Genomic DNA, 11,303 nt, shown 5'->3' with positions numbered 1-11,303 from the left:
TGCTTTAACCTCGTAAATAACACTCTGGTTTCCTTTTCCTAGTCATAAAGCTTTAGATAGTTTATTACAGGATTGGCCACAAGCCTTGTCTTTGATGTGAGATGTAAGATAAACTGAGCTGGGGTAAGTGACTGGTCCTTTGGGTCTGGGAGTAACCTGAATATTGCTGTGATTGGTGGGGTAAGGGCCCATCTATCACAAAGGCAGGCTCCCCTGGCTGGTGCGACAGATCAGCGTACCCAAGGGGACTGTCGGTGACCCCACGTTTCAGCTGTTACGGTGCTTGGGGAGTTTACCAGTTGGATAATTGGTTGGAACTCACAGCCAGGGTGGGGTTTTTGACCTGGTTCCTGCCAGTCTGCTCTGAGCTTGGCACTCTCGCTTCTGAGTCTCTGCAGGCAGCAGGTACAGGAGCTCCGGTCAATAACTGCCCCATGCAGCAAGCCAGCCGAAGGCCTTGCTCATGTGTGCAAGGAAGGGCAGTTAGGAATAGACCGGCCTGACACCTCTGGAGCCCGAAATCCTCTCTTTATCCAGAGCAGGTACACTGCCAGCCTGCATCTCCCCCGACCAGGGCAGCCTGGTTCTCCAATGAGAGGGGAACTGAGTAGACACAGCCACCCACTCCTTGGCCTCTCTGCTGCAGCTGGCAAACATGGGATGTGTGTAGACATAGGTAGATCAAAGTCAGCTCAAGTAACAATCACAGTGAAGCGGCATCATCATGGGCAGCTGTATGGACTAACCCCGCCGACCCAGGATCCTGGGTACATGTTTGAGTGGCCTGTGCTGCTGCTGCGGCTTCACTACTATTGTTGTTCACACTAGCTGGATCACAAATAGCTGGGGTCTGTCTACACATGCTGCAGTCACACCCCAGACCCAGGCCCCCAGACAACTGTCATGACATTCAAATTTCGAATAGTACTGATCTGGAGTCAAACCAGAGACTTGGAGCTAAATTGCTCCATACTCAGTTCCACGAGCCATTTCACACCCCCAGGACAATTTCTTGTACAAATGTTGGATGTTTCCAAACTTGCTGTGTGATGCTCATCCTACCTAGTGTGCCCAGCAATCACACTAGCTTGGGCATTATTTATATCACATTCATTAGTATTATCATTTCATGAAATAATGATGGGAAAACCTACACAGGTGACTTGTCCTAGTGCTCCCTGATTCACAGCAATCCCCGTGTCAGTCTCTGCTCGTGTCTGAAGGCTGCCTATCAGATCACTCCTTACATTTAATATTGTTGGATGCCCGCATCAGATAAGGGCTAACAGGAAATGAACAAGTTCCTTTAAGATGAGAAACATTTTTGGATTAAATTAAATCTCTGTGCAAATTCAATAAAAGGGTCTGCTGTGAGCAGGATATGAACAGACGCCCCTCTCCAGAGCCACATGGCAGGTTTTCCATCTCCAGACTGTTCAGTGCGAGCTCCAGCCATGGTGTTCACTGCACAGTGGGAGGTCAGCACCCGAGGAGAGGCCTGCTGGAATGGAACCAGTTTGTGAGAGCAAGAGCAGAGCAGGATGGCTCAGAGGTAGCAGAGATCTCTGGAGGAGGGGCAGCCCTGAGCTCACCTGGCTCTGTGTGCACCAAACTGAAAGGAAACTTTATTGGCCCCAAATGAAACACGCAGAGGCATGGGCAGCTCAGGGACTCCTGAAAAGATAACAGATGCAGAATTTCTCTCTGGTCACAGGGCTCAAATCAGCAGCTGAAAGTCAGCTCCGTCTGTCGGGTGCCTGTGTGAAATTCAGAGATTCTGAGGCCAGAGGGGCCAATGTGATATCGCCCCCTGTGTGACACAGGCCAGAGAATTGCCCCGAAACAATTCCTAGAGCAGAGCTTTTAGAAAAACTTCCAGTCTTGATGTCAGAATGTCAGTGATGGAGAATTCATCTCACCCCTTGGAAAATTGATCCAGTGGTTAATTACTCTCATTGTTAAAAAATTACGCCTTAGTTCCAATCTGAATTTATCTAGCTTCAGCTATCCTTCTCGAATTGTGGACACCAGAACTGGACACAGATTCCAGCAGCAGTCAAAACACGCCTTGACTCCTAGTCAAGATTTCCCTGTTTATGCATCCCAGGATCGCATTAGCCCTTTTGGACACAGCATCGCACTGGAAGATGATTATTCACCACAATGCCCAAATCTTTTTCAGAGTCACTGCTTCCCAGCAGAGTCCCCCATTCTCGAAGTATGGCTGACATCCTTTGTTCCTAGACGGACACATTTGCATTTAGCTGCATTACAATTTATACTGTTTGCTTGCACCCAGTTTGCCAAGTGATCCAGATTGCTTGGTACCCATTCTCTTCATAACCATGCCCCCAATTTTTGTGTCATCTGCAGACTTTATCCATGATGATTTTATGTTGTATTCCAGGTCATTTACAACAGTGGTTCTCAACCAGGGGTACGTGTACTCCGGGGGTACCCACAGGTCTTTCAAGGGATACATCAACTCATTGAGATATTTGCCTGGTTTTACAACAGGCTACATAAAAAGCATTAGCCAAGTCAGTACAAACTAAAATGTCATACAATGACTTGTTTATACTGTTCTATGTACTATACACTGAAATGTAAGTATGATATTTATATTCCAATTGATTTATTTTATAATTATTTGGTAAAAATGAGAAAGTCGGCAAATGTTCAGTATTAGTGTGGCGGTGACACTTTTGTATTTTTATGTCTGATGTTGTAAGCAAGTCGTTTTTAAGTGAGGTGAAACTTGGGATACGTGAGACAAATCAGCCTCCAGCGCACAGTCGTCTGGAAAAGCTGAGAGCCACTGATTTATAAATATGTTAAATAGCGTGGGGCCAGGAACTGGTACCTGCAGGACCCCACTAGAAACACCCCTACTCAATGATGATTCCCTGTTTATAATTATATTTTGAGACCCATTAATTAACCGATTTATAATCCATTTACTATGTTAATTTTATACCATTCTAATTATGTCATGCGGTACCAAGTCAGTGCCTTACAGAAGTGTCAATTACATCCACATTATTACTTTTATCAACCAAGCTTGTAAGCTCATAGAAAAAAAAGGATGACAAGTTAGTTTGATTTGATCTATTTTCCATAAATCATGTTGATTGGCATTAATTATATTACCCTCTGCAAATGAGTGGCCTCCTCTCAGGTGCTCCCTTGTGGCAGCCCTGCAAGTGGCCCTCACCTCAGTTTCCCTCTTGGGTTCCCAGGAAGTCCATACCAGCTTATTCTCTAGTTCATCAACAGTTTATTAACCAAAACACAGTACCAAAGTCCCAAACCAACTGTCCCATCAACCTGTGCAAGTCAGTTTTAAAACCCGGGCTTCAGTCCCATCATTCTGGTGTCTTGCACCAGACCTGGACTCTTTAACAGTCGTCCTCTGACCCCCCGCCAGAACAGCCACTCTAGGCTTTCCTTACGGGGCACAACCCTGCTCTTCCCAGCCGGAGCTCCCACAGCCTCTCTGCAGGGAGCCTCTCATGGTTCCTCTAGGACCCAGCTCTCTGGCAAGGAGACGCCAGGGGGTCAGCCCCTCTGCAACTGCCTTCCTGCAGCCCTCTCCAGCCCTCCGGCCCTGGCTCTCTGGCCTGGGGACTCCAGCCAGCACCGCCTTGCAGCTCTCCTGCCTTCAGCCCTCTCCCAGGAACCGTCTTCTCTCTGTGGCAGCTCCCATCTCCTGCTCTTCCTGACTGAACCACTGGATCTCACCTGGCCTCCTCTAGTCCCCCACCCTCTTCACTGGCCCAGCTGGCAGCACCTGGACTGGAACAGGCCAGCTGAGCCCAGGTTCCTCTAATGGGCCAACTCCCTGTTACCCTCCTTTAATTCTTTATTAATCAAGTCCTGCATCAGTCACTCCATGTATCTTGCCCGGGATTGATGTGACTGACAGGCCTATAGCTACCCGGGTTACCCCATTTACCCTTTTAAATATTGGCACGATATTCGCTTTCTTCCCGCTCTCTGGCACTTCCCAGGGTTCCAAGGCTTATTGAAAATCCACAGCACCACAACTCTGGGGTGCAAGTTATCCAGAGCAGTGATTTAAAGAGGCGGGCTTGCCACCCAAACTGGCATCTCATCAGTGGGCAGGAAAGTGCCCCTGCCAGGCCCAGGGCTGCACCGGCACGGGGAGGGGGAAAGGGAGACAGCAAAGGGGACATGACAGGGACTTCTACTGCAGAAACCTGCCGGAGCTACACAGGTCAACAGCAGCATCTGGCCCCCCTCTTCCCAGGCCAAGGGGGCACCTGGCCCCCACCAATCTCTGCAATAAATTCCAACAGGAGAGGTCTCCCTCCTCCCTCTGCTCATTGTGTGCACTGAGCATTGACCCTGGGATTGTGACTGGGACAGCAAACCCCAGAACATGGCGGGCCAGCACGAGGGGGTTGTTTGTGTGCTGTCTCCGTAGCCTGGCTAGCGGGGGCAGCCAGGACAGGATGCTGAAAGGGATGTTGGGCGTCTCGGCTCCCCCCGGCTGCTCACCTGGAGGGGACCGCCATCCAGGCACTGGCTGCCACTGGGATGGGCTGCCCCTGTGCAGGGCCAGAGTGGGAGACTCACCTGCGCAGAGGCCAGCATGAGGCGCTGGCCCCATTCACGGGGGGATCTCACAGCAACTCTCTGCTTAACTATTGAACCTAGGCAGCACTGGCCCTATTGAACTGGCGAAGAACAAGAAATGTATCAGCAACACCAGCCTGTGCTGTAGAATCGATTGTCCAATCGGCTCGGGGGGCTTTCCTGGTGCGAGGACAGTGGGTGCCATTGCAACCGTCTGGATCTTGAAAAGCAAACAAAACCAAAAGCCAGCCTTGCTTGAAATGTCTCCGAGCCCTGGAAGGAGACAAAGGCCTTTGCAGAAGGAAATGATCCTATGTCAGCAGCCTAGAATAATCCCATTACCCCATTACTGTCATCCCCAATTGATAGCTCTGGATAAACTAAGTCTTAATAGGGTATCACGCAGCCCTCACTGCTGCAGTGACCACACCACATGTCCATAAAAGGACCAGGCTCCGCACGCTCTAGAAACGAACTGTAAACAAGCTTGTTTGTTCAACTCCGGAATAATATATAGTGATGGCATCTTGGAGACGGCAGCAGCCAAACAGCAACAACAGACCTTCCCTGAGCGGCCAGCCCGCCAGAGCTTCCCAGGCCCCCGAGAGACAGTTGCTGGCAGTCAGATCTCAAGCTGGGCGGGGAGGCATGTGCATAGCCGGGTGTCTGTGTCAGGGAGAGGGACCGAGTGTGCGAAAGCTGCAATGGTTTATGACACAAGCCCTTGTTGCCTGCACTCCACTCCTCACCTCCTGGAAAGAGGGGCTTGCCTTGGATTTCTCTGGGTAGATCAGGGGGCTGGATGCTCATCAACCGAAGACAGCCCATGACAGCCAGCGCCATGCAGAGAACAGGCACAGAGCTTCTGCTGAGCTCTGCCGCCTTCCTGCACGGCCGCCCGCCTGTCCTGCCATGCCGGGGGCACCATGCAAATGCTGTCCCATGGGGGCGGGGAGGCTGGTGATGTAATGCGAACAACTAGATTAAAACCAGCAAGCTCGTGGCACTTGCGCGCTTGGCTGCCTTGGAGCGCGCTCCCTGCCAGGTCAGTGTGCTAACCCCAGCAACCTTGCCTTTCGCTGCTCGCAGGGCAGGCATGGCGCCGCTCGGCTCAGCCCGCTGAGCTCTCAGCCATTTCCTGTCGCCATGTTACTCTTCGGTAGCCATGGCAACTGGTTTTAATCGGCGAACTCTCACGAACTCTCACCTGGCGCCCGTGCCCGGGGAGCAGCCAGGCTCCAAGCCCCGTGGCCAGGGTGCCCATCGCCTGCGCTCTCACAGCACTGATCCATCTAGGGAGACGATCACAAGGGCAGCATATTCCAGACTAGACAGGCTCCTCTCCCAAAACTGCAACCCCCCACTGCTGCCCAGGAGATGGAGCGTCCCAGACAGCCTTGAAAACAAGCAACTGGGGGAGGGTAGCCCCGTGAACTGGGTAACCTTCTTGGAGAATCCCAGAACAGGATGCACGCAACCTGATGCACATGCCCACAAATCATGCTGCTGGAGTTCACAGGGCATGCAGGCTGTCCCCAAAGCAGAGGAATTCACCCAAGCAGGCAAGACTGTGTCGGCCTTCTGAAAGTGTCCGGACACATCAGAGCAGGGTACAAACACCCTCCCAGCACAGAGCAGAGCAGAGGGGCAGCTCTAGCTGCGTGCAGCACGTTCCTAGCAATCAGAGAAAACACGAAGAGGAAGAAATCTCCCCATGTGCAGTCACCTATAGTCACAGCACTGAGCCCGCCCTCCCCAAACCGCTGGCTTCATACACACCGCCAAGAAAATGGATTATTGGCCCCAGCTACATTTTTCCTGTGTCCAACTCCTCCACCCTCCCCCTCTCTCCCCGCTGAGATTAGGGAGTTTGTTGAAGTGGTCAGTTTAAAGCTGGCTGCTAGATCACACACCCATTTGATAAATGGCTGCAAAAGCAGAGAGCGAGCGGCAGCACTACTTTCAACAGAAAGCCCATTGTCTGCAGCTCACATTGTAAATGTTGCTTTTGCCACCGGATGGTTTCTTCAAAGGGCCGTGCTGGAACAGCCCAGCACTTGAGGGGAAACTGCAAACAGCCACACTCCCTACAAACCCCAGCTCATTTCTCCCTTTAATGCTATCGCGTTTTTTTTAAATCCTGTGAAAGAAGATATCATTCAGCATCACTTTGCAAGGTTACAAAGCAACAGTGAAACAGAACAGATTTCCTCATCAGAGACCAAAACCAGAACTGGAGCAGGGAGTCCTGGAAACTGAAGAGACACCTTTTGATTTAAAAGGACATTTCTGCTCCAAACTCTGGGTACATGCTGCCTCTTCGGACACTTCGAGCCCCAGCCAGTTCACAACAGATCAAAGGCACAAATCACACACCACAAAACTTTCAGTGAAACACATACCAAGTCTGTTCTCTCAGTGAGGAGCTGAATCCCAGTTAGCAGCATCCACGTCTACCTGCAACAATACCCAACCTGCAGCTCCGCCCGCTGCATGAGAACTAGCAGCGCCCGTGCCCTATATACGTCCACATCAGAGCTTCAGTGGGATGCTAGCGCAGCAGCCAGCCTCTGCTTCTGCAGTTATTAATGTCCATGTCAAATGCTAGCTGAAGACGCACCAGCCTCTCCCCAGACAGCGCGCTCCTTTGTGCCCATTGTTCTATTGAGGGCGCTGCTGGAGTTCCCCAGAGGCACCATTACCTGCTGAGAAAAGGCAGGTGGGTGACCACGGTGCCACCAGGCAAATCTATAGATCAGATTTAAACTCCTGGCATCAGCTTTTCCAGCTTGCCCTGTCCTCAGGCGACACTAAGCAAGAGACCAGTTTTAATGCTTCCTGCAAATAGAAACTCTGCCGCTATGTTTCCAAACTACTTTCTGCTGGAAAATGTGTGATGTCTCAAACAGAAAGTCCTTAACCCCAGCAGTCCCTGCACTGTGCAACTGCCGCCCCGAGCCAGCACCATTCCCCAGGGAATCAACAAGCGACAAAGGGAGAAAAGTGCTGCAGTGCCAAGGACGTTCGCGTTTTCTATGGTTTAATGTGCCCCAGAGCCACAGCTGCCAGACAAGGTGCCTGTTTCCCCTCTGCTGGCGGGGCCCAGTCCCCTTCTACTCCACACACTCGTACACATGCCCAGGTACACACGCATGTGCACCCCCCCCCAAATCCTGCTAGAACTGCCACTCTGAGCACTCCCAGAGCACAAGCACAGGGAGTGGCACTGGTGCTGTGCATCAGCGCTCATGCCAACTCCTCCGGTTTGCTAGTGCTCCTCCATAGCCTTCTGCATGACCGTTATTTCTGGCTGGCTGGGCAGGTGGAGAAAGCAGGCGGAGGCAGTGGGTGATAGCTATCTGAGCAGAGCCCTCACTCTGACCAACTGCCCTCCCCCTCCCCTGCCAGGCCCTGCTGCTAAGTGCTGTTCAGGTTTGGTTAACAGCAAGGCCAGATTTCAGCTGCCTCTGCTAAATCTCCCTCCCCCGGCATTATGCTGAATTGACTTGGATAGGCACCTTGCCCTACAGTCTGTGGACTGAGACCACAGCTATCAACAGGCCACTCCACTTCAGCTGTTTACCCAGCACTCTGCACAAGAGCCATCATTACCATTAGCTCCTTGCTCCTCCCTGGCTGAGCTGATTACACCATGCGCTCAGCTATCATGAAGCCAGACTTGAATGTAAATACATTTCCAGACTTGGAAAGGGGCAGAGCTGGGCGTGCTTGAAACTCAGCTCAGTACACAGACCTCAGCCTGTACATATAACACCCCCCCACACACACCCAAAGAGAGACGGCGGGGATGGTCCATGCATGAAATGCCTCACTGCCAAGCCTGGTCCAGCACCTCACATGCAGCTCTGGCTTCCTCTTGTTAGCAACGGGAAATCTCATTAGCTCAATAAGCCTGGTGTCTGCCAGCCGGTGCAAAGCGCCATACACCCATTCACACACACTCCCTGACATCGGACGGGCTAAGGGCAGAATCTGGCCCCAGGGCAGGTGCACCCTGAGCTGTACCTGGGTCCTGCATGGTCCTGGCACTGAGGCCCCAAGCGATTTGAAGTCTCGCTGCAGCCAGTGGGAGCTGCTCCCATTCACACTGGAGAGCTGTCCCAGGTTCCTTGTGATCCATAGGCAGGGAACCCAGAGCCAAGCTCAGGGCTGTGCTGCAGTGTCCACAGCAAATCTGGACAGCAAGAAACTCTGGTCACAAACACTCATTTCAGGAACATTTCTACTGACAGGGACTGGTTCCCACAGCCCTGTGCTCCTTTCCTGCAACCTGGGCTGGCTGGCACCAGGAACGGCCCACACCCTGGGCAGAGTGCGAGGATGCTCTGTGACACTGGCCGACAAGGTGCCAGCTTACACCAAGGTCTTCCTGCCTCCACGGACCACTGACAAACCCCTCGCTGGACCCAGACGGGCTCCCCTGTCAGTTATGAGAACTGTAAGAATGTGTTTAGTGTTTAGACTTTATTGAATGCTTGTGAGTTGCTGCCAGCATTAACGTCACTTCTAACATCTGTATCCCATCCTGTAAGGGAATATTGGCGCGTTTGCATGGTAAGCCTCTGTGACTGGGGCCTGATCTAGACTACAGCGGTTGGTCAATGCAAGGCAGCTTACGTCGACCTAACACTGAAAGCATCTGCACTGAAACGTTGCTCCTGACGATGTAAATCACCCACTCTGCCGACTTAATACTCCACCTCCGCGAGTGTCGTAGCGCTTAGGTCGATGCACGGTCAGTGTAGACACTTACGTCAACTCTAGCAGTTTCCAGGAGGTGTCCCACAATGCTCCATTGTGACCACTCTGGTCACCGTTTGGAACTCCGCTGGCTGGCGGCTGTATACGCCCCCCCCACCCCCAAAAGCCTCACAAATTATTGAAATTCCATTTCCTGTTTGCTTGATGTGGAGAGCTCCCCTAGCAACTGCCCAGCTGACTATGCCGGTTCCACGCTGCAGACACACACCTGCCTGGAGCACACAGGAGGTGGTGGATCTCCTGGGTCTGTGGGGAGAAGAGGCTGTGGGGGCACAGCTCCAATCCAGCCCTAGAAACATTGATATCTATAAGCAGATCACTCGCAGCATGGGAGAGAAGGGCTACAAGATGTCTCCACATCAGGCATGCAGGAGTGAAATCAGGAAGGCCAAATCACACTTGGAGTTGCAGCTAGCAAGAGATGTTAAGAGTAACAAGAAGGGTTTCTTCAGGTATGTTAGCAAGAAGAAGGAAGTCAAGGAAAGTGTGGGTCCCTTACTGAATGAGGGAGGCAACCTAGTAACAGAGGATGTGGAAAAAGCTAATGTACTCAATGCTTTTTTTGCCTCTGTCTTCACAAACAAGGTCAGCTCCCAGACTGCTGCACTGGGCAGCACAGTATGGGGAGAAGGTGACCAGCCCTCTGTGGAGAAAGAAGTGGTTCGGGACTATTTAGAAAAACTGGACGAGCACAAGTCCATAGGGCCGGATGCGCTGCATCCGAGGGTGCTAAAGGAGTTGGCGGATGTGATTGCAGAGCCATTGGCCATTATCTTTGAAAACTCATGGCGATCGGGGGAGGTCCCGGATGACTGGAAAAAGGCTAATGTAGTGCCCATCTTTAAAAAAGGGAAGAAGGAGGATCCGGGGAACTACAGGCCAGTCAGCCTCACCTCAGTCCCTGGAAAAATCATGGAGCAGGTCCTCAAGGAATCAATTCTGAAGCACTTAGAGGAGAGGAAAGTGATCAGGAACAGTCAGCATGGATTCACCAAGGCCAAGTCATGTCTGACTAAACTAATTGCCTTCTATGAGGAGATAACTGGCTCTGTGGATGACGTGAAAGCAGTGGATGTGTTATTCCTTGACTTTAGCAAAGCTTTCGATACGGTCTCCCACAGTATTCTTGCCAGCACGTTAAAGAAGTATGGGCTTGATGAATGGACTATAAGGTGGATAGAAAGCTGGCTAGATCGTCGGGCTCAACGGGTAGTGATCAACGGCTCCATGTCTAGTTGGCAGCCGGTTTCAAGTGGAGTGCCCCAGGGGTCGGTCCTGGGGCCGGTTTTGTTCAATATCTTCATTAATGATCTGGAGGATGGCGTGGACTGCACTCTCAGCAAGTTTGCAGATGATACTAAACTGGGAGGAGTGGTAGATACGTTGGAGGGTAGGGACAGGATACAGAGGGACCTAGACAAATTAGAGGATTGGGCCAAAAGAAACCTGATGAGGTTCAACAAGGACAAGTGCAGAGTCCTGCACTTAGGACGGAAGAATCCCATGCACTGATACAGACTAGGGACCGAATGGCTAGGCAACAGTTCTGCAGAAAAGGACCTAGGGGTTACAGTGGACGAGAAGCTGGATAAGAGTCAACAGTGTGCCCTTGTTGCCAAGAAGGCTAAAGGCATTCTGGGCTGTATAAGTAGGGGCATTGCCAGCAGATCGAGGGACGTGATCGTTCCCCTCTATTCGACATTGGTGAGGCCTCATCTGGAGTACTGTGTCCAGTTTTGGGCCCCACACTACAAGAAGGATGTGGAAAAATTGGAAAGAGTCCAGCGGAGGGCAACAAAAATGATTAGGGGGCTGGAGCACATGACTTATGAGGAGAGGCTGAGGGAACTGGGATTGTTTAGTCTGCAGAAGAGAAGAATGAGGGGGGATTTGATAGCTGCTTTCAACTACCTGAAAGGGGG

The 11,303-nt window shown here is 51.6% G+C and overlaps 1 protein-coding gene across 1 annotated transcript in view; it reads right to left on the bottom strand.

The window, feature by feature from the left end:
* Positions 1 to 11,303, bottom strand: part of RGS3 (regulator of G protein signaling 3) — a 198,025-nt gene that overhangs the window by 32,208 nt on the left and 154,514 nt on the right. The gene's annotated exons all lie outside the window — the stretch shown is intronic.

The sequence above is a fragment of the Terrapene carolina genome, unplaced genomic scaffold, assembly GCF_002925995.2.
Source record: "Terrapene carolina triunguis isolate 2854851 unplaced genomic scaffold, T_m_triunguis-2.0 Scaffold449, whole genome shotgun sequence".
Taxonomy (NCBI): domain Eukaryota; kingdom Metazoa; phylum Chordata; order Testudines; family Emydidae; genus Terrapene; species Terrapene triunguis.
The sequence above is the reverse complement of the archived record's forward strand: the minus strand, read 5'-3'. Positions and strand labels throughout refer to the sequence as shown.